General features: G+C 35.4%; 10 pseudogenes; all 10 read right to left on the bottom strand.

Moving 5' to 3' along the window:
• Positions 1 to 723: 723 nt before the first annotated feature.
• LOC145644711 (5S ribosomal RNA) lies at positions 724 to 844 on the bottom strand (annotated as a pseudogene).
• A 795-nt stretch (positions 845 to 1,639) lies between these two features.
• Positions 1,640 to 1,760, bottom strand: LOC145644642 (5S ribosomal RNA; annotated as a pseudogene).
• A 794-nt stretch (positions 1,761 to 2,554) lies between these two features.
• On the bottom strand, positions 2,555 to 2,675 carry LOC145646196 (5S ribosomal RNA; annotated as a pseudogene).
• A 6,279-nt stretch (positions 2,676 to 8,954) lies between these two features.
• On the bottom strand, positions 8,955 to 9,075 carry LOC145645921 (5S ribosomal RNA; annotated as a pseudogene).
• A 2,839-nt stretch (positions 9,076 to 11,914) lies between these two features.
• Positions 11,915 to 12,033, bottom strand: LOC145645926 (5S ribosomal RNA; annotated as a pseudogene).
• Positions 12,034 to 12,827: 794 nt separating this feature from the next.
• Positions 12,828 to 12,946, bottom strand: LOC145645089 (5S ribosomal RNA; annotated as a pseudogene).
• A 1,710-nt stretch (positions 12,947 to 14,656) lies between these two features.
• On the bottom strand, positions 14,657 to 14,775 carry LOC145645088 (5S ribosomal RNA; annotated as a pseudogene).
• A 1,927-nt stretch (positions 14,776 to 16,702) lies between these two features.
• On the bottom strand, positions 16,703 to 16,823 carry LOC145645213 (5S ribosomal RNA; annotated as a pseudogene).
• Positions 16,824 to 17,615: 792 nt separating this feature from the next.
• LOC145646063 (5S ribosomal RNA) lies at positions 17,616 to 17,734 on the bottom strand (annotated as a pseudogene).
• A 795-nt stretch (positions 17,735 to 18,529) lies between these two features.
• LOC145643639 (5S ribosomal RNA) lies at positions 18,530 to 18,648 on the bottom strand (annotated as a pseudogene).
• Between the last annotated feature and the right edge of the window lie 15 nt (positions 18,649 to 18,663).

Below are 18,663 nucleotides of genomic sequence, written 5' to 3'. Positions count from 1 at the left end.
TAATCCCTGCACTTGACATTCTAGAATGTTATCTTGAAAGCAAATTAAATGATGCAATAAAAGCTTACAACATCTGGTATTCGGAGGCACTAACAGACAGTTTTTTTATTAATCACTGCACTTCACATTCAAGCATGTCAGTTGGAGAGTAAATTAAAGTGATGCAATAAAAACTTACAGCATCTGCTATTCCCAGGTGCTAACAGATAGTTTGATTTAATTATTCACTGCACTTCAAATTTGAGCTTGATAGCTTGAACATAAATTTAAGGGATGCAATAAAATCTTACAGCACCTGCTATTCCCTGGTACTAATAGATTTCTATTTAATCTGTACACTTCACTTACAAGCATGTCAGTTGCATATTAAATTAAAGTGATGCAAGAAAAACTTACAGCATCTGCTATTCCCAGGTGCTAACAGATAGTTTTTTTTAATTAATCACTGCACTTCACATGCTAGCATGTCATCTTGAAAGTAAATTAAAGTGATGCAAGAGAAGCTTACAGCATCTCATAGTCCAAGGTGCTAAAAGATAGTTTTTTGATGAATCACTGCACTTCACATTCAGGCATGTGAGTTGGAGAGTAAATGAAAGTGATGCAAAAAAAACTTACAGCATCTGCTATTCCCAGGTGCTAACAGATAGGTTTTTTTTATTAATCACTGCACTTCACATTTGAGCATGTCAGCTTGAAAGTAAATTAAAGTGATGCAAGAAAAGCTTACAGCACCTGGTATTCCTAGATAGGGTCCCACCTCAGTACTATTCAGGCACAAACTTGCTTAGCTTCCAAGTTCAGATGAGATTGGAGGCGTCCTGAAGCTGGTATGGCCGTAAACCTTAAACACTTACTCAAATTGCCTAATCATAGAAAATATGATCAAAGACCAATCTGACATTTTTTTTTATTAATCCCTGCACTTGACATTCTAGAATGTTATCTTGAAAGTAAATTAAAATGATGCAATAAAAGCTTACAACATCTGGTATTCGGAGGCACTAACAGATAGTTTTTTTATTAATCACTGCACTTCACATTCAAGCATGTCAGTTGGAGAGTAAATTAAAGTGATGCAATAAAAACTTACAGCATCTGCTATTCCCAGGTGCTAACAGATAGTTTGATTTAATTATTCACTGCACTTCAAATTTGAGCTTGATAGCTTGAACATAAATTTAAGGGATGCAATAAAATCTTACAGGACCTGCTATTCCCTGGTACTAAAATATTTCTATTTAATCTGTACACTTCACTTACAAGCATGTCAGTTGCATATTAAATTAAAGTGATGCAAGAAAAACTTACAGCATCTGCTATTCCCAGGTGCTAACAGATAGGTTTTTTTAATTAATCACTGCACTTCACATCCTAGCATGTCATCTTGAAAGTAAATTAATGTGATGCAGGAGAAGCTTACAGCAGCTCGTAGTCCAAGGTGCTAAAAGATAGTTTTTTGATGAATCACTGCACTTCACATTCAGGCATGTGAGTTGGCGAGTAAATGAAAGTGATGCAAAAAAAAACTTACAGCATCTGCTATTCCCAGGTGCTAACAGATAGGTTTTTTTTATTAATCACTGCACTTCACATTTGAGCATGTCAGCTTGAAAGTAAATTAAAGTGATGCAAGAAAAGCTTACAGCACCTGGTATTCCTAGATAGGGTCCCACCTCAGTACTATTCAGGCACAAACTTGCTTAGCTTCCAAGTTCAGATGAGATTGGAGGCGTGCTGAAGCTGGTATGGCCGTAAACCTTAAACACTTACTCAAATTGCCTAATCATAGAAAATATGATCAAAGACCAATCTGACATTTTTTTTTATTAATCCCTGCACTTGACATTCTAGAATGTTATCTTGAAAGTAAATTAAAATGATGCAATAAAAGCTTACAACATCTGGTATTCGGAGGCACTAACAGACAGTTTTTTTTATTAATCACTGCACTTCACATTCAAGCATGTCAGTTGGAGAGTAAATTAAAGTGATGTAATAAAAACTTACAGCATCTGCTATTCCCAGGTGCTAACAGATAGTTTGATTTAATTATTCACTGCACTTCAAATTTGAGCTTGATAGCTTGAACATAAATTTAAGGGATGCAATAAAATCTTACAGCACCTGCTATTCCCTGGTACTAATAGATTTCTATTTAATCTGTACACTTCACTTACAAGCATGTCAGTTGCATATTAAATTAAAGTGATGCAAGAAAAACTTACAGCATCTGCTATTCCCAGGTGCTAACAGATAGGTTTTATTAATTAATCACTGCACTTCACATCCTAGCATGTCATCTTGAAAGTAAATTAAAGTGATGCAAGAGAAGCTTACAGCATCTTATAGTCCAAGGTGCTAAAAGATAGTTTTTTGATGAATCACTGCACTTCACATTCAGGCATGTGAGTTGGAGAGTAAATGAAAGTGATGCAAAAAAAACTTACAGCATCTGCTATTCCCAGGTGCTAACAGATAGTTTTTTTTATTCATCACTGCACTTCACATTTGAGAATGTCATCTTGAAAGTAAATTAAAGTGATGCAAGAAAAGCTCACAGCACATGGTATTCCTAGGTAGGGTCCCACCTCAGTACTATCCAGGCACAAACTTGCTTAGCTTCCAAGTTCAGATGAGATTGGAGGCGTGCTGAAGCTGGTATGGCCGAAAACCTTAAACACTTACTCAAATTGCCTAATCATAGAAAATATGATCAAAGACCAATCTGACATTTTTTTTATTAATCCCTGCACTTGACATTCTAGAATGTTATCTTGAAAGTAAATTAAAATGATGCAATATAAGCTTACAATATCTGGTATTCGGAGGCACTAACAGACAGTTTTTTTATTAATCACTGCACTTCACATTCAAGCATGTTAGTTGGAGAGTAAATTAAAGTGATGCAATAAAAACTTACAGCATCTGCTATTCCCAGGTGCTAACAGATAGTTTGATTTAATTATTCACTGCACTTCAAATTTGAGCTTGATAGCTTGAACATAAATTTAAGGGATGCAATAAAATCTTACAGCACCTGCTATTCCCTGGTACTAATAGATTTCTATTTAATCTGTACACTTCACTTACAAGCATGTCAGTTGCATATTAAATTAAAGTGATGCAAGAAAAACTTACAGCATCTGCTATTCCCAGGTGCAAACAGATAGTTTTTTTTAATTAATCACTGCACTTCACATCCTAGCATGTCATCTTGAAAGTAAATTAATGTGATGCAAGAGAAGCTTACAGCAGCTCGTAGTCCAAGGTGCTAAAAGATAGTCTTTTGATGAATCACTGCACTTCACATTCAGGCATGTGAGTTGGAGAGTAAATGAAAGTGATGCAAAAAAAACTTACAGCATCTGCTATTCCCAGGTGCTAAGAGATAGGTTTTTTTATTAATCACTGCACTTCACATTTGAGAATGTCAGCTTGAAAGTAAATTAAAGTGATGCAAGACAAGCTTACAGCACATGGTATTCCTAGGTAGGGTCCCACCTCAGTACTATCCAGGCACAAACTTGCTTAGCTTCCAAGTTCAGAAGAGTTTGGAGGCGTGCTGAAGCTGGTATGGCCGTAAACCTTAAACACTTACTCAAATTGCCTAATCATAGAAAATATGATCAAAGACCAATCTGACATTTTTTTTATTAATCCCTGCACTTGACATTCTAGAATGTTATCTTGAAAGTAAATTAAAATGATGCAATAAAAGCTTACAACATCTGGTATTTGGAGGCACTAACAGACAGTTTTTTTTATTAATCACTGCACTTCACATTCAAGCATGTCAGTTGGAGAGTAAATTAAAGTGATGCAATAAAAACTTACAGCATCTGCTATTCCCAGGTGCTAACAGATAGTTTGATTTAATTATTCACTGCACTTCAAATTTGAGCTTGATAGCTTGAACATAAATTTAAGGGATGCAATAAAATCTTACAGCACCTGCTATTCCCTGGTACTAATAGATTTCTATTTAATCTGTACACTTCACTTACAAGCATGTCAGTTGCATATTAAATTAAAGTGATGCAAGAAAAACTTACAGCATCTGCTATTCCCAGGTGCAAACAGATAGTTTTTTTTAATTAATCACTGCACTTCACATCCTAGCATGTCATCTTGAAAGTAAATTAATGTGATGCAAGAGAAGCTTAACAGCAGCTCGTAGTCCAAGGTGCTAAAAGATAGTCTTTTGATGAATCACTGCACTTCACATTCAGGCATGTGAGTTGGAGAGTAAATGAAAGTGATGCAAAAAAAACTTACAGCATCTGCTATTCCCAGGTGCTAAGAGATAGGTTTTTTTATTAATCACTGCACTTCACATTTGAGAATGTCAGCTTGAAAGTAAATTAAAGTGATGCAAGACAAGCTTACAGCACATGGTATTCCTAGGTAGGGTCCCACCTCAGTACTATCCAGGCACAAACTTGCTTAGCTTCCAAGTTCAGAAGAGTTTGGAGGCGTGCTGAAGCTGGTATGGCCGTAAACCTTAAACACTTACTCAAATTGCCTAATCATAGAAAATATGATCAAAGACCAATCTGACATTTTTTTTATTAATCCCTGCACTTGACATTCTAGAATGTTATCTTGAAAGTAAATTAAAATGATGCAATAAAAGCTTACAACATCTGGTATTTGGAGGCACTAACAGACAGTTTTTTTTATTAATCACTGCACTTCACATTCAAGCATGTCAGTTGGAGAGTAAATTAAAGTGATGCAATAAAAACTTACAGCATCTGCTATTCCCAGGTGCTAACAGATAGTTTGATTTAATTATTCACTGCACTTCAAATTTGAGATTGATAGATTGAACATAAATTTAAGGGATGCAATAAAATCTTACAGCACCTGCTATTCCCTGGTAATAATAGATTTCTATTTAATCTGAACACTTCAATTACAAGCATGACAGTTGCATATTAAATTAAAGTGATGCAAGAAAAACTTACAGCATCTGCTATTCCCATGTGCTAACAGATAGGTTTTATTAATTAATCACTGCACTTCACATCCTAGCATGTCATCTTGAAAGTAAATTAAAGTGATGCAAGAGAAGCTTACAGCATCTTATAGTCCAAGGTGCTAAAAGATAGTTTTTTGATGAATCACTGCACTTCACATTCAGGCATGTGAGTTGGAGAGTAAATGAAAGTGATGCAAAAAAAACTTACAGCATCTGCTATTCCCAGGTGCTAAGAGATAGGTTTTTTTATTAATCACTGCACTTCACATTTGAGAATGTCAGCTTGAAAGTAAATTAAAGTGATGCAAGACAAGCTTACAGCACATGGTATTCCTAGGTAGGGTCCCACCTCAGTACTATCCAGGCACAAACTTGCTTAGCTTCCAAGTTCAGAAGAGTTTGGAGGCGTGCTGAAGCTGGTATGGCCGTAAACCTTAAACACTTACTCAAATTGCCTAATCATAGAAAATATGATCAAAGACCAATCTGACATTTTTTTTATTAATCCCTGCACTTGACATTCTAGAATGTTATCTTGAAAGTAAATTAAAATGATGCAATAAAAGCTTACAACATCTGGTATTTGGAGGCACTAACAGACAGTTTTTTTTATTAATCACTGCACTTCACATTCAAGCATGTCAGTTGGAGAGTAAATTAAAGTGATGCAATAAAAACTTACAGCATCTGCTATTCCCAGGTGCTAACAGATAGTTTGATTTAATTATTCACTGCACTTCAAATTTGAGCTTGATAGCTTGAACATAAATTTAAGGGATGCAATAAAATCTTACAGCACCTGCTATTCCCTGGTACTAATAGATTTCTATTTAATCTGTACACTTCACTTACAAGCATGTCAGTTGCATATTAAATTAAAGTGATGCAAGAAAAACTTACAGCATCTGCTATTCCCAGGTGCAAACAGATAGTTTTTTTTAATTAATCACTGCACTTCACATCCTAGCATGTCATCTTGAAAGTAAATTAATGTGATGCAAGAGAAGCTTAACAGCAGCTCGTAGTCCAAGGTGCTAAAAGATAGTCTTTTGATGAATCACTGCACTTCACATTCAGGCATGTGAGTTGGAGAGTAAATGAAAGTGATGCAAAAAAAACTTACAGCATCTGCTATTCCCAGGTGCTAAGAGATAGGTTTTTTTATTAATCACTGCACTTCACATTTGAGAATGTCAGCTTGAAAGTAAATTAAAGTGATGCAAGACAAGCTTACAGCACATGGTATTCCTAGGTAGGGTCCCACCTCAGTACTATCCAGGCACAAACTTGCTTAGCTTCCAAGTTCAGAAGAGTTTGGAGGCGTGCTGAAGCTGGTATGGCCGTAAACCTTAAACACTTACTCAAATTGCCTAATCATAGAAAATATGATCAAAGACCAATCTGACATTTTTTTTATTAATCCCTGCACTTGACATTCTAGAATGTTATCTTGAAAGTAAATTAAAATGATGCAATAAAAGCTTACAACATCTGGTATTTGGAGGCACTAACAGACAGTTTTTTTTATTAATCACTGCACTTCACATTCAAGCATGTCAGTTGGAGAGTAAATTAAAGTGATGCAATAAAAACTTACAGCATCTGCTATTCCCAGGTGCTAACAGATAGTTTGATTTAATTATTCACTGCACTTCAAATTTGAGATTGATAGATTGAACATAAATTTAAGGGATGCAATAAAATCTTACAGCACCTGCTATTCCCTGGTAATAATAGATTTCTATTTAATCTGAACACTTCAATTACAAGCATGACAGTTGCATATTAAATTAAAGTGATGCAAGAAAAACTTACAGCATCTGCTATTCCCATGTGCTAACAGATAGGTTTTATTAATTAATCACTGCACTTCACATCCTAGCATGTCATCTTGAAAGTAAATTAAAGTGATGCAAGAGAAGCTTACAGCATCTTATAGTCCAAGGTGCTAAAAGATAGTTTTTTGATGAATCACTGCACTTCACATTCAGGCATGTGAGTTGGAGAGTAAATGAAAGTGATGCAAAAAAAACTTACAGCATCTGCTATTCCCAGGTGCTAAGAGATAGGTTTTTTTATTAATCACTGCACTTCACATTTGAGAATGTCAGCTTGAAAGTAAATTAAAGTGATGCAAGACAAGCTTACAGCACATGGTATTCCTAGGTAGGGTCCCACCTCAGTACTATCCAGGCACAAACTTGCTTAGCTTCCAAGTTCAGAAGAGTTTGGAGGCGTGCTGAAGCTGGTATGGCCGTAAACCTTAAACACTTACTCAAATTGCCTAATCATAGAAAATATGATCAAAGACCAATCTGACATTTTTTTTATTAATCCCTGCACTTGACATTCTAGAATGTTATCTTGAAAGTAAATTAAAATGATGCAATAAAAGCTTACAACATCTGGTATTTGGAGGCACTAACAGACAGTTTTTTTTATTAATCACTGCACTTCACATTCAAGCATGTCAGTTGGAGAGTAAATTAAAGTGATGCAATAAAAACTTACAGCATCTGCTATTCCCAGGTGCTAACAGATAGTTTGATTTAATTATTCACTGCACTTCAAATTTGAGCTTGATAGCTTGAACATAAATTTAAGGGATGCAATAAAATCTTACAGCACCTGCTATTCCCTGGTACTAATAGATTTCTATTTAATCTGTACACTTCACTTACAAGCATGTCAGTTGCATATTAAATTAAAGTGATGCAAGAAAAACTTACAGCATCTGCTATTCCCAGGTGCAAACAGATAGTTTTTTTTAATTAATCACTGCACTTCACATCCTAGCATGTCATCTTGAAAGTAAATTAATGTGATGCAAGAGAAGCTTAACAGCAGCTCGTAGTCCAAGGTGCTAAAAGATAGTCTTTTGATGAATCACTGCACTTCACATTCAGGCATGTGAGTTGGAGAGTAAATGAAAGTGATGCAAAAAAAACTTACAGCATCTGCTATTCCCAGGTGCTAAGAGATAGGTTTTTTTATTAATCACTGCACTTCACATTTGAGAATGTCAGCTTGAAAGTAAATTAAAGTGATGCAAGACAAGCTTACAGCACATGGTATTCCTAGGTAGGGTCCCACCTCAGTACTATCCAGGCACAAACTTGCTTAGCTTCCAAGTTCAGAAGAGTTTGGAGGCGTGCTGAAGCTGGTATGGCCGTAAACCTTAAACACTTACTCAAATTGCCTAATCATAGAAAATATGATCAAAGACCAATCTGACATTTTTTTTATTAATCCCTGCACTTGACATTCTAGAATGTTATCTTGAAAGTAAATTAAAATGATGCAATAAAAGCTTACAACATCTGGTATTTGGAGGCACTAACAGACAGTTTTTTTTATTAATCACTGCACTTCACATTCAAGCATGTCAGTTGGAGAGTAAATTAAAGTGATGCAATAAAAACTTACAGCATCTGCTATTCCCAGGTGCTAACAGATAGTTTGATTTAATTATTCACTGCACTTCAAATTTGAGATTGATAGATTGAACATAAATTTAAGGGATGCAATAAAATCTTACAGCACCTGCTATTCCCTGGTAATAATAGATTTCTATTTAATCTGAACACTTCAATTACAAGCATGACAGTTGCATATTAAATTAAAGTGATGCAAGAAAAACTTACAGCATCTGCTATTCCCATGTGCTAACAGATAGGTTTTATTAATTAATCACTGCACTTCACATCCTAGCATGTCATCTTGAAAGTAAATTAAAATGATGCAAGAGAAGCTTACAGCATCTCATAGTCCAAGGTGCTAAAAGATAGTTTTTAGATGAATCACTGCACTTCACATTCAGGCATGTGAGTTGGAGAGTAAATGAAAGTGATGCAAAAAAAACTTACAGCATCTGCTATTCCCAGGTGCTAAGAGATAGGTTTTTTTATTAATCACTGCACTTCACATTTGAGAATGTCAGCTTGAAAGTAAATTAAAGTGATGCAAGACAAGCTTACAGCACATGGTATTCCTAGGTAGGGTCCCACCTCAGTACTATCCAGGCACAAACTTGCTTAGCTTCCAAGTTCAGATGAGATTGGAGGCGTGCTGAAGCTGGTATGGCCGAAAACCTTAAACACTTACTCAAATTGCCTAATCATAGAAAATATGATCAAAGACCATCTGACATTTTTTTTATTAATCCCTGCACTTGACATTCTAGAATGTTATCTTGAAAGTAAATTAAAATGATGCAATAAAAGCTTACAACATCTGGTATTCGGAGGCACTAACAGACAGTTTTTTTATTAATCACTGCACTTCACATTCAAGCATGTCAGTTGGAGAGTAAATTAAAGTGATGCAATAAAAACTTACAGCATCTGCTATTCCCAGGTGCTAACAGATAGTTTGATTTAATTATTCACTGCACTTCAAATTTGAGCTTGATAGCTTGAACATAAATTTAAGGGATGCAATAAAATCTTACAGCACCTGCTATTCCCTGGTACTAATAGATTTCTATTTAATCTGTACACTTCACTTACAAGCATGTCAGTTGCATATTAAATTAAAGTGATGCAAGAAAAACTTACAGCATCTGCTATTCCCAGGTGCTAACAGATAGGTTTTATTAATTAATCACTGCACTTCACATCCTAGCATGTCATCTTGAAAGTAAATTAAAATGATGCAAGAGAAGCTTACAGCATCTCATAGTCCAAGGTGCTAAAAGATAGTTTTTAGATGAATCACTGCACTTCACATTCAGGCATGTGAGTTGGAGAGTAAATGAAAGTGATGCAAAAAAAACTTACAGCATCTGCTATTCCCAGGTGCTAAGAGATAGGTTTTTTTATTAATCACTGCACTTCACATTTGAGAATGTCAGCTTGAAAGTAAATTAAAGTGATGCAAGACAAGCTTACAGCACATGGTATTCCTAGGTAGGGTCCCACCTCAGTACTATCCAGGCACAAACTTGCTTAGCTTCCAAGTTCAGATGAGATTGGAGGCGTGCTGAAGCTGGTATTTGCCGTAAACCTTAAACACTTACTCAAATTGCCTAATCATAGAAAATATGATCAAAGACCAATCTGACATTTTTTTTTATTAATCCCTGCACTTGACATTCTAGAATGTTATCTTGAAAGTAAATTAAAATGATGCAATAAAAGCTTACAACATCTGGTATTCGGAGGCACTAACAGACAGTTTTTTTATTAATCACTGCAGTTCACATTCAAGCATGTCAGTTGGAGAGTAAATTAAAGTGATGCAATAAAAACTTACAGCATCTGCTATTCCCAGGTGCTAACAGATAGTTTGATTTAATTATTCACTGCACTTCAAATTTGAGCTTGATAGCTTGAACATAAATTGAAGGGATGCAATAAAATCTTACAGCACCTGCTATTCCCTGGTACTAATAGATTTCTATTTAATCTGTACACTTCACTTACAAGCATGTCAGTTGCATATTAAATTAAAGTGATGCAAGAAAAACTTACAGCATCTGCTATTCCCAGGTGCTAACAGATAGTTTGATTTAATTATTCACTGCACTTCAAATTTGAGCTTGATAGCTTGAACATAAATTGAAGGGATGCAAAAAAATCTTACAGCACCTCCTATTCCCTGGTACTAATAGATTTCTATTTAATCTGTACACTTCACTTACAAGCATGTCAGTTGCATATTAAATTAAAGTGATGCAAGAAAAACTTACAGCATCTGCTATTCCCAGGTGCTAACAGATAGTTTTTTTTAATTAATCACTACACTTCACATCCTAGCATGTCATCTTGAAAGTAAATTAATGTGATGCAAGAGAAGCTTACAGCAGCTCGTAGTCCAAGGTGCTAAAATATAGTCTTTTGATGAATCACTGCACTTCACATTCAGGCATGTGAGTTGGAGAGTAAATGAAAGTGATGCAAAAAAAACTTACAGCATCTGCTATTCCCAGGTGCTAAGAGATAGGTTTTTTTATTAATCACTGCACTTCACATTTGAGAATGTCAGCTTGAAAGTAAATTAAAGTGATGCAAGACAAGCTTACAGCACATGGTATTCCTAGGTAGGGTCCCACCTCAGTACTATCCAGGCACAAACTTGCTTAGCTTCCAAGTTCAGATGAGATTGGAGGCGTGCTGAAGCTGGTATTTGCCGTAAACCTTAAACACTTACTCAAATTGCCTAATCATAGAAAATATGATCAAAGACCAATCTGACATTTTTTTTTATTAATCCCTGCACTTGACATTCTAGAATGTTATCTTGAAAGTAAATTAAAATGATGCAATAAAAGCTTACAACATCTGGTATTTGGAGGCACTAACAGACAGTTTTTTTATTAATCACTGCACTTCACATTCAAGCATGTCAGTTGGAGAGTAAATTAAAGTGATGCAATAAAAACTTACAGCATCTGCTATTCCCAGGTGCTAACAGATAGTTTGATTTAATTATTCACTGCACTTCAAATTTGAGCTTGATAGCTTGAACATAAATTTAAGGGATGCAATAAAATCTTACAGCACCTGCTATTCCCTGGTACTAATAGATTTCTATTTAATCTGTACACTTCACTTACAAGCATGTCAGTTGCATATTAAATTAAAGTGATGCAAGAAAAACTTACAGTATCTGCTATTCCCAGGTGCTAACAGATAGTTTTTTTTAATTAATCACTACACTTCACATCCTAGCATGTCATCTTGAAAGTAAATTAATGTGATGCAAGAGAAGCTTACAGCAGCTCGTAGTCCAAGGTGCTAAAAGATAGTCTTTTGATGAATCACTGCACTTCACATTCAGGCATGTGAGTTGGAGAGTAAATGAAAGTGATGCAAAAAAAACTTACAGCATCTGCTATTCCCAGGTGCTAAGAGATAGGTTTTTTTATTAATCACTGCACTTCACATTTGAGAATGTCAGCTTGAAAGTAAATTAAAGTGATGCAAGAAAAGCTTACAGCACCTGGTATTCCTAGATAGGGTCTCACATCAGTACAATTCAGGCACAAACTTGCTTAGCTTCCAAGTTCAGATGAGATTGGACGTTCTGAAGCTGGTATGGCCGTAAACCTTAAACACTTACTCAAATTGCCTAATCATAGAAAATATGATCAAAGACCAATCTGACATTTTTTTTTATTAATCCCTGCACTTGACATTCTAGAATGTTGTCTTGAAAGTAAATTAAAATGATGCAATAAAAGCTTACAACATCTGGTATTCGGAGGCACTAACAGACAGTTTTTTTATTAATCACTGCACTTCACATTCAAGCATGTCAGTTGGAGAGTAAATTAAAGTGATGCAATAAATACTTACAGCATCTGCTATTCCCAGGTGCTAACAGATAGTTTGATTTAATTATTCACTGCACTTCAAATTTGAGCTTGATAGCTTGAACATAAATTTAAGGGATGCAATAAAATCTTACAGCACCTGCTATTCCCTGGTACTAATAGATTTCTATTTAATCTGTACACTTCACTTACAAGCATGTCAGTTGCATATTAAATTAAAGTGATGCAAGAAAAACTTACAGCATCTGCTATTCCCAGGTGCTAACAGATAGTTTTTTTTTAATTAATCACTGCACTTCACATCCTAGCATGTCATCTTGAAAGTAAATTAATGTGATGCAAGAGAAGCTTACAGCAGCTCGTAGTCCAAGGTGCTAAAAGATAGTTTTTTGATGAATCACTGCACTTCACATTCAGGCATGTGAGTTGGAGAGTAAATGAAAGTGATGCAAAAAAAACTTACAGCATCTGCTATTCCCAGGTGCTAACAGATAGTTTTTTTTATTAATCACTGCACTTCACATTTGAGAATGTCATCTTGAAAGTAAATTAAAGTGATGCAAGAAAAGCTTACAGCACACGGTATTCGTAGGTAGGGTCCCACCTCAGTACTATCCAGGCACAAACTTGCTTAGCTTCCAAGTTCAGATGAGATTGGACGTTCTGAAGCTGGTATGGCCGTAAACCTTAAACACTTACTCAAATTGCCTAATCATAGAAAATATGATCAAAGACCAATCTGAAATTTTTTTTTATTAATCCCTGCACTTGACATTCTAGAATGTTGTCTTGAAAGTAAATTAAAATGATGCAATAAAAGCTTACAACATCTGGTATTCGGAGGCACTAACAGACAGTTTTTTTTATTAATCACTGCACTTCACATTCAAGCATGTCAGTTGGAGAGTAAATTAAAGTGATGCAATAAATACTTACAGCATCTGCTATTCCCAGGTGCTAACAGATAGTTTGATTTAATTATTCACTGCACTTCAAATTTGAGCTTGATAGCTTGAACATAAATTTAAGGGATGCAATAAAATCTTACAGCACCTGCTATTCCCTGGTACTAAAATATTTCTATTTAATCTGTACACTTCACATACAAGCATGTCAGTTGCATATTAAATTAAAGTGATGCAAGAAAAACTTACAGCATCTGCTATTCCCAGGTGCTAACAGATAGGTTTTATTAATTAATCACTGCACTTCACATCCTAGCATGTCATCTTGAAAGTAAATTAAAATGATGCAAGAGAAGCTTACAGCATCTCATAGTCCAAGGTGCTAAAAGATAGTTTTTAGATGAATCACTGCACTTCACATTCAGGCATGTGAGTTGGAGAGTAAATGAAAGTGATGCAAAAAAAACTTACAGCATCTGCTATTCCCAGGTGCTAAGAGATAGGTTTTTTTATTAATCACTGCACTTCACATTTGAGAATGTCAGCTTGAAAGTAAATTAAAGTGATGCAAGACAAGCTTACAGCACATGGTATTCCTAGGTAGGGTCCCACCTCAGTACTATCCAGGCACAAACTTGCTTAGCTTCCAAGTTCAGATGAGATTGGAGGCGTGCTGAAGCTGGTATTTGCCGTAAACCTTAAACACTTACTCAAATTGCCTAATCATAGAAAATATGATCAAAGACCAATCTGACATTTTTTTTTATTAATCCCTGCACTTGACATTCTAGAATGTTGTCTTGAAAGTAAATTAAAATGATGCAATAAAAGCTTACAACATCTGGTATTCGGAGGCACTAACAGACAGTTTTTTTATTAATCACTGCACTTCACATTCAAGCATGTCAGTTGGAGAGTAAATTAAAGTGATGCAATAAATACTTACAGCATCTGCTATTCCCAGGTGCTAACAGATAGTTTGATTTAATTATTCACTGCACTTCAAATTTGAGCTTGATAGCTTGAACATAAATTTAAGGGATGCAATAAAATCTTACAGCACCTGCTATTCCCTGGTACTAATAGATTTCTATTTAATCTGTACACTTCACTTACAAGCATGTCAGTTGCATATTAAATTAAAGTGATGCAAGAAAAACTTACAGCATCTGCTATTCCCAGGTGCTAACAGATAGTTTTTTTTTAATTAATCACTGCACTTCACATCCTAGCATGTCATCTTGAAAGTAAATTAATGTGATGCAAGAGAAGCTTACAGCAGCTCGTAGTCCAAGGTGCTAAAAGATAGTTTTTTGATGAATCACTGCACTTCACATTCAGGCATGTGAGTTGGAGAGTAAATGAAAGTGATGCAAAAAAAACTTACAGCATCTGCTATTCCCAGGTGCTAACAGATAGTTTTTTTTATTAATCACTGCACTTCACATTTGAGAATGTCATCTTGAAAGTAAATTAAAGTGATGCAAGAAAAGCTTACAGCACACGGTATTCGTAGGTAGGGTCCCACCTCAGTACTATCCAGGCACAAACTTGCTTAGCTTCCAAGTTCAGATGAGATTGGACGTTCTGAAGCTGGTATGGCCGTAAACCTTAAACACTTACTCAAATTGCCTAATCATAGAAAATATGATCAAAGACCAATCTGAAATTTTTTTTTATTAATCCCTGCACTTGACATTCTAGAATGTTGTCTTGAAAGTAAATTAAAATGATGCAATAAAAGCTTACAACATCTGGTATTCGGAGGCACTAACAGACAGTTTTTTTTATTAATCACTGCACTTCACATTCAAGCATGTCAGTTGGAGAGTAAATTAAAGTGATGCAATAAATACTTACAGCATCTGCTATTCCCAGGTGCTAACAGATAGTTTGATTTAATTATTCACTGCACTTCAAATTTGAGCTTGATAGCTTGAACATAAATTTAAGGGATGCAATAAAATCTTACAGCACCTGCTATTCCCTGGTACTAAAATATTTCTATTTAATCTGTACACTTCACATACAAGCATGTCAGTTGCATATTAAATTAAAGTGATGCAAGAAAAACTTACAGCATCTGCTATTCCCAGGTGCTAACAGATAGGTTTTATTAATTAATCACTGCACTTCACATCCTAGCATGTCATCTTGAAAGTAAATTAAAATGATGCAAGAGAAGCTTACAGCATCTCATAGTCCAAGGTGCTAAAAGATAGTTTTTAGATGAATCACTGCACTTCACATTCAGGCATGTGAGTTGGAGAGTAAATGAAAGTGATGCAAAAAAAACTTACAGCATCTGCTATTCCCAGGTGCTAAGAGATAGGTTTTTTTATTAATCACTGCACTTCACATTTGAGAATGTCAGCTTGAAAGTAAATTAAAGTGATGCAAGACAAGCTTACAGCACATGGTATTCCTAGGTAGGGTCCCACCTCAGTACTATCCAGGCACAAACTTGCTTAGCTTCCAAGTTCAGATGAGATTGGAGGCGTGCTGAAGCTGGTATTTGCCGTAAACCTTAAACACTTACTCAAATTGCCTAATCATAGAAAATATGATCAAAGACCAATCTGACATTTTTTTTTATTAATCCCTGCACTTGACATTCTAGAATGTTATCTTGAAAGTAAATTAAAATGATGCAATAAAAGCTTACAACATCTGGTATTCGGAGGCACTAACAGACAGTTTTTTTATTAATCACTGCAGTTCACATTCAAGCATGTCAGTTGGAGAGTAAATTAAAGTGATGCAATAAAAACTTACAGCATCTGCTATTCCCAGGTGCTAACAGATAGTTTGATTTAATTATTCACTGCACTTCAAATTTGAGCTTGATAGCTTGAACATAAATTGAAGGGATGCAATAAAATCTTACAGCACCTGCTATTCCCTGGTACTAATAGATTTCTATTTAATCTGTACACTTCACTTACAAGCATGTCAGTTGCATATTAAATTAAAGTGATGCAAGAAAAACTTACAGCATCTGCTATTCCCAGGTGCTAACAGATAGTTTGATTTAATTATTCACTGCACTTCAAATTTGAGCTTGATAGCTTGAACATAAATTGAAGGGATGCAAAAAAATCTTACAGCACCTCCTATTCCCTGGTACTAATAGATTTCTATTTAATCTGTACACTTCACTTACAAGCATGTCAGTTGCATATTAAATTAAAGTGATGCAAGAAAAACTTACAGCATCTGCTATTCCCAGGTGCTAACAGATAGTTTTTTTTAATTAATCACTACACTTCACATCCTAGCATGTCATCTTGAAAGTAAATTAATGTGATGCAAGAGAAGCTTACAGCAGCTCGTAGTCCAAGGTGCTAAAAGATAGTCTTTTGATGAATCACTGCACTTCACATTCAGGCATGTGAGTTGGAGAGTAAATGAAAGTGATGCAAAAAAAACTTACAGCATCTGCTATTCCCAGGTGCTAAGAGATAGGTTTTTTTATTAATCACTGCACTTCACATTTGAGAATGTCAGCTTGAAAGTAAATTAAAGTGATGCAAGACAAGCTTACAGCACATGGTATTCCTAGGTAGGGTCCCACCTCAGTACTATCCAGGCACAAACTTGCTTAGCTTCCAAGTTCAGATGAGATTGGAGGCGTGCTGAAGCTGGTATGGCCGTAAACCTTAAACACTTACTCAAATTGCCTAATCATAGAAAATATGATCAAAGACCAATCTGACATTTTTTTTATTAATCCCTGCACTTGACATTCTAGAATGTTATCTTGAAAGTAAATTAAAATGATGCAATAAAAGCTTACAACATCTGGTATTTGGAGGCACTAACAGACAGTTTTTTTATTAATCACTGCACTTCACATTCAAGCATGTCAGTTGGAGAGTAAATTAAAGTGATGCAATAAAAACTTACAGCATCTGCTATTCCCAGGTGCTAACAGATAGTTTGATTTAATTATTCACTGCACTTCAAATTTGAGCTTGATAGCTTGAACATAAATTTAAGGGATGCAATAAAATCTTACAGCACCTGCTATTCCCTGGTACTAATAGATTTCTATTTAATCTGTACACTTCACTTACAAGCATGTCAGTTGCATATTAAATTAAAGTGATGCAAGAAAAACTTACAGTATCTGCTATTCCCAGGTGCTAACAGATAGTTTTTTTTAATTAATCACTACACTTCACATCCTAGCATGTCATCTTGAAAGTAAATTAATGTGATGCAAGAGAAGCTTACAGCAGCTCGTAGTCCAAGGTGCTAAAAGATAGTCTTTTGATGAATCACTGCACTTCACATTCAGGCATGTGAGTTGGAGAGTAAATGAAAGTGATGCAAAAAAAACTTACAGCATCTGCTATTCCCAGGTGCTAAGAGATAGGTTTTTTTATTAATCACTGCACTTCACATTTGAGAATGTCAGCTTGAAAGTAAATTAAAGTGATGCAAGAAAAGCTTACAGCACCTGGTATTCCTAGATAGGGTCTCACATCAGTACAATTCAGGCACAAACTTGCTTAGCTTCCAAGTTCAGACGAGATTGGACGTTCTGAAGCTGGTATGGCCGTAAACCTTAAACACTTACTCAAATTGCCTAATCATAGAAAATATGATCAAAGACCAATCTGACATTTTTTTTTATTAATCCCTGCACTTGACATTCTAGAATGTTGTCTTGAAAGTAAATTAAAATGATGCAATAAAAGCTTACAACATCTGGTATTCGGAGGCACTAACAGACAGTTTTTTTATTAATCACTGCACTTCACATTCAAGCATGTCAGTTGGAGAGTAAATTAAAGTGATGCAATAAATACTTACAGCATCTGCTATTCCCAGGTGCTAACAGATAGTTTGATTTAATTATTCACTGCACTTCAAATTTGAGCTTGATAGCTTGAACATAAATTTAAGGGATGCAATAAAATCTTACAGCACCTGCTATTCCCTGGTACTAATAGATTTCTATTTAATCTGTACACTTCACTTACAAGCATGTCAGTTGCATATTAAATTAAAGTGATGCAAGAAAAACTTACAGCATCTGCTATTCCCAGGTGCTAACAGATAGTTTTTTTTTAATTAATCACTGCACTTCACATCCTAGCATGTCATCTTGAAAGTAAATTAATGTGATGCAAGAGAAGCTTACAGCAGCTCGTAGTCCAAGGTGCTAAAAGATAGTTTTTTGATGAATCACTGCAATTCACATTCAGGCATGTGAGTTGGAGAGTAAATGAAAGTGATGCAAAAAAAACTTACAGCATCTGCTATTCCCAGGTGCTAACAGATAGGTTTTTTTTATTAATCACTGCACTTCACATTTGAGCATGTCAGCTTGAAAGTAAATTAAAGTGATGCAAGAGAAGCTTACAGCACCTGGAATTCCTAGATAGGGTCCCACCTCAGTACTATTCAGGCACAAACTTGCTTAGCTTCCAAGTTCAGATGAGATTGGACGTTCTGAAGCTGGTATGGCCGTAAACGTTAAACACTTACTC

The sequence above is a fragment of the Electrophorus electricus genome, chromosome 13, assembly GCF_041902795.1.
Source record: "Electrophorus electricus isolate QZ-2024a chromosome 13, ASM4190279v1, whole genome shotgun sequence".
Lineage (NCBI taxonomy): Eukaryota > Metazoa > Chordata > Actinopteri > Gymnotiformes > Gymnotidae > Electrophorus > Electrophorus electricus.
Note: the sequence above shows the minus strand (reverse complement) of the source record. Positions and strands in the feature narration are given on the sequence as shown.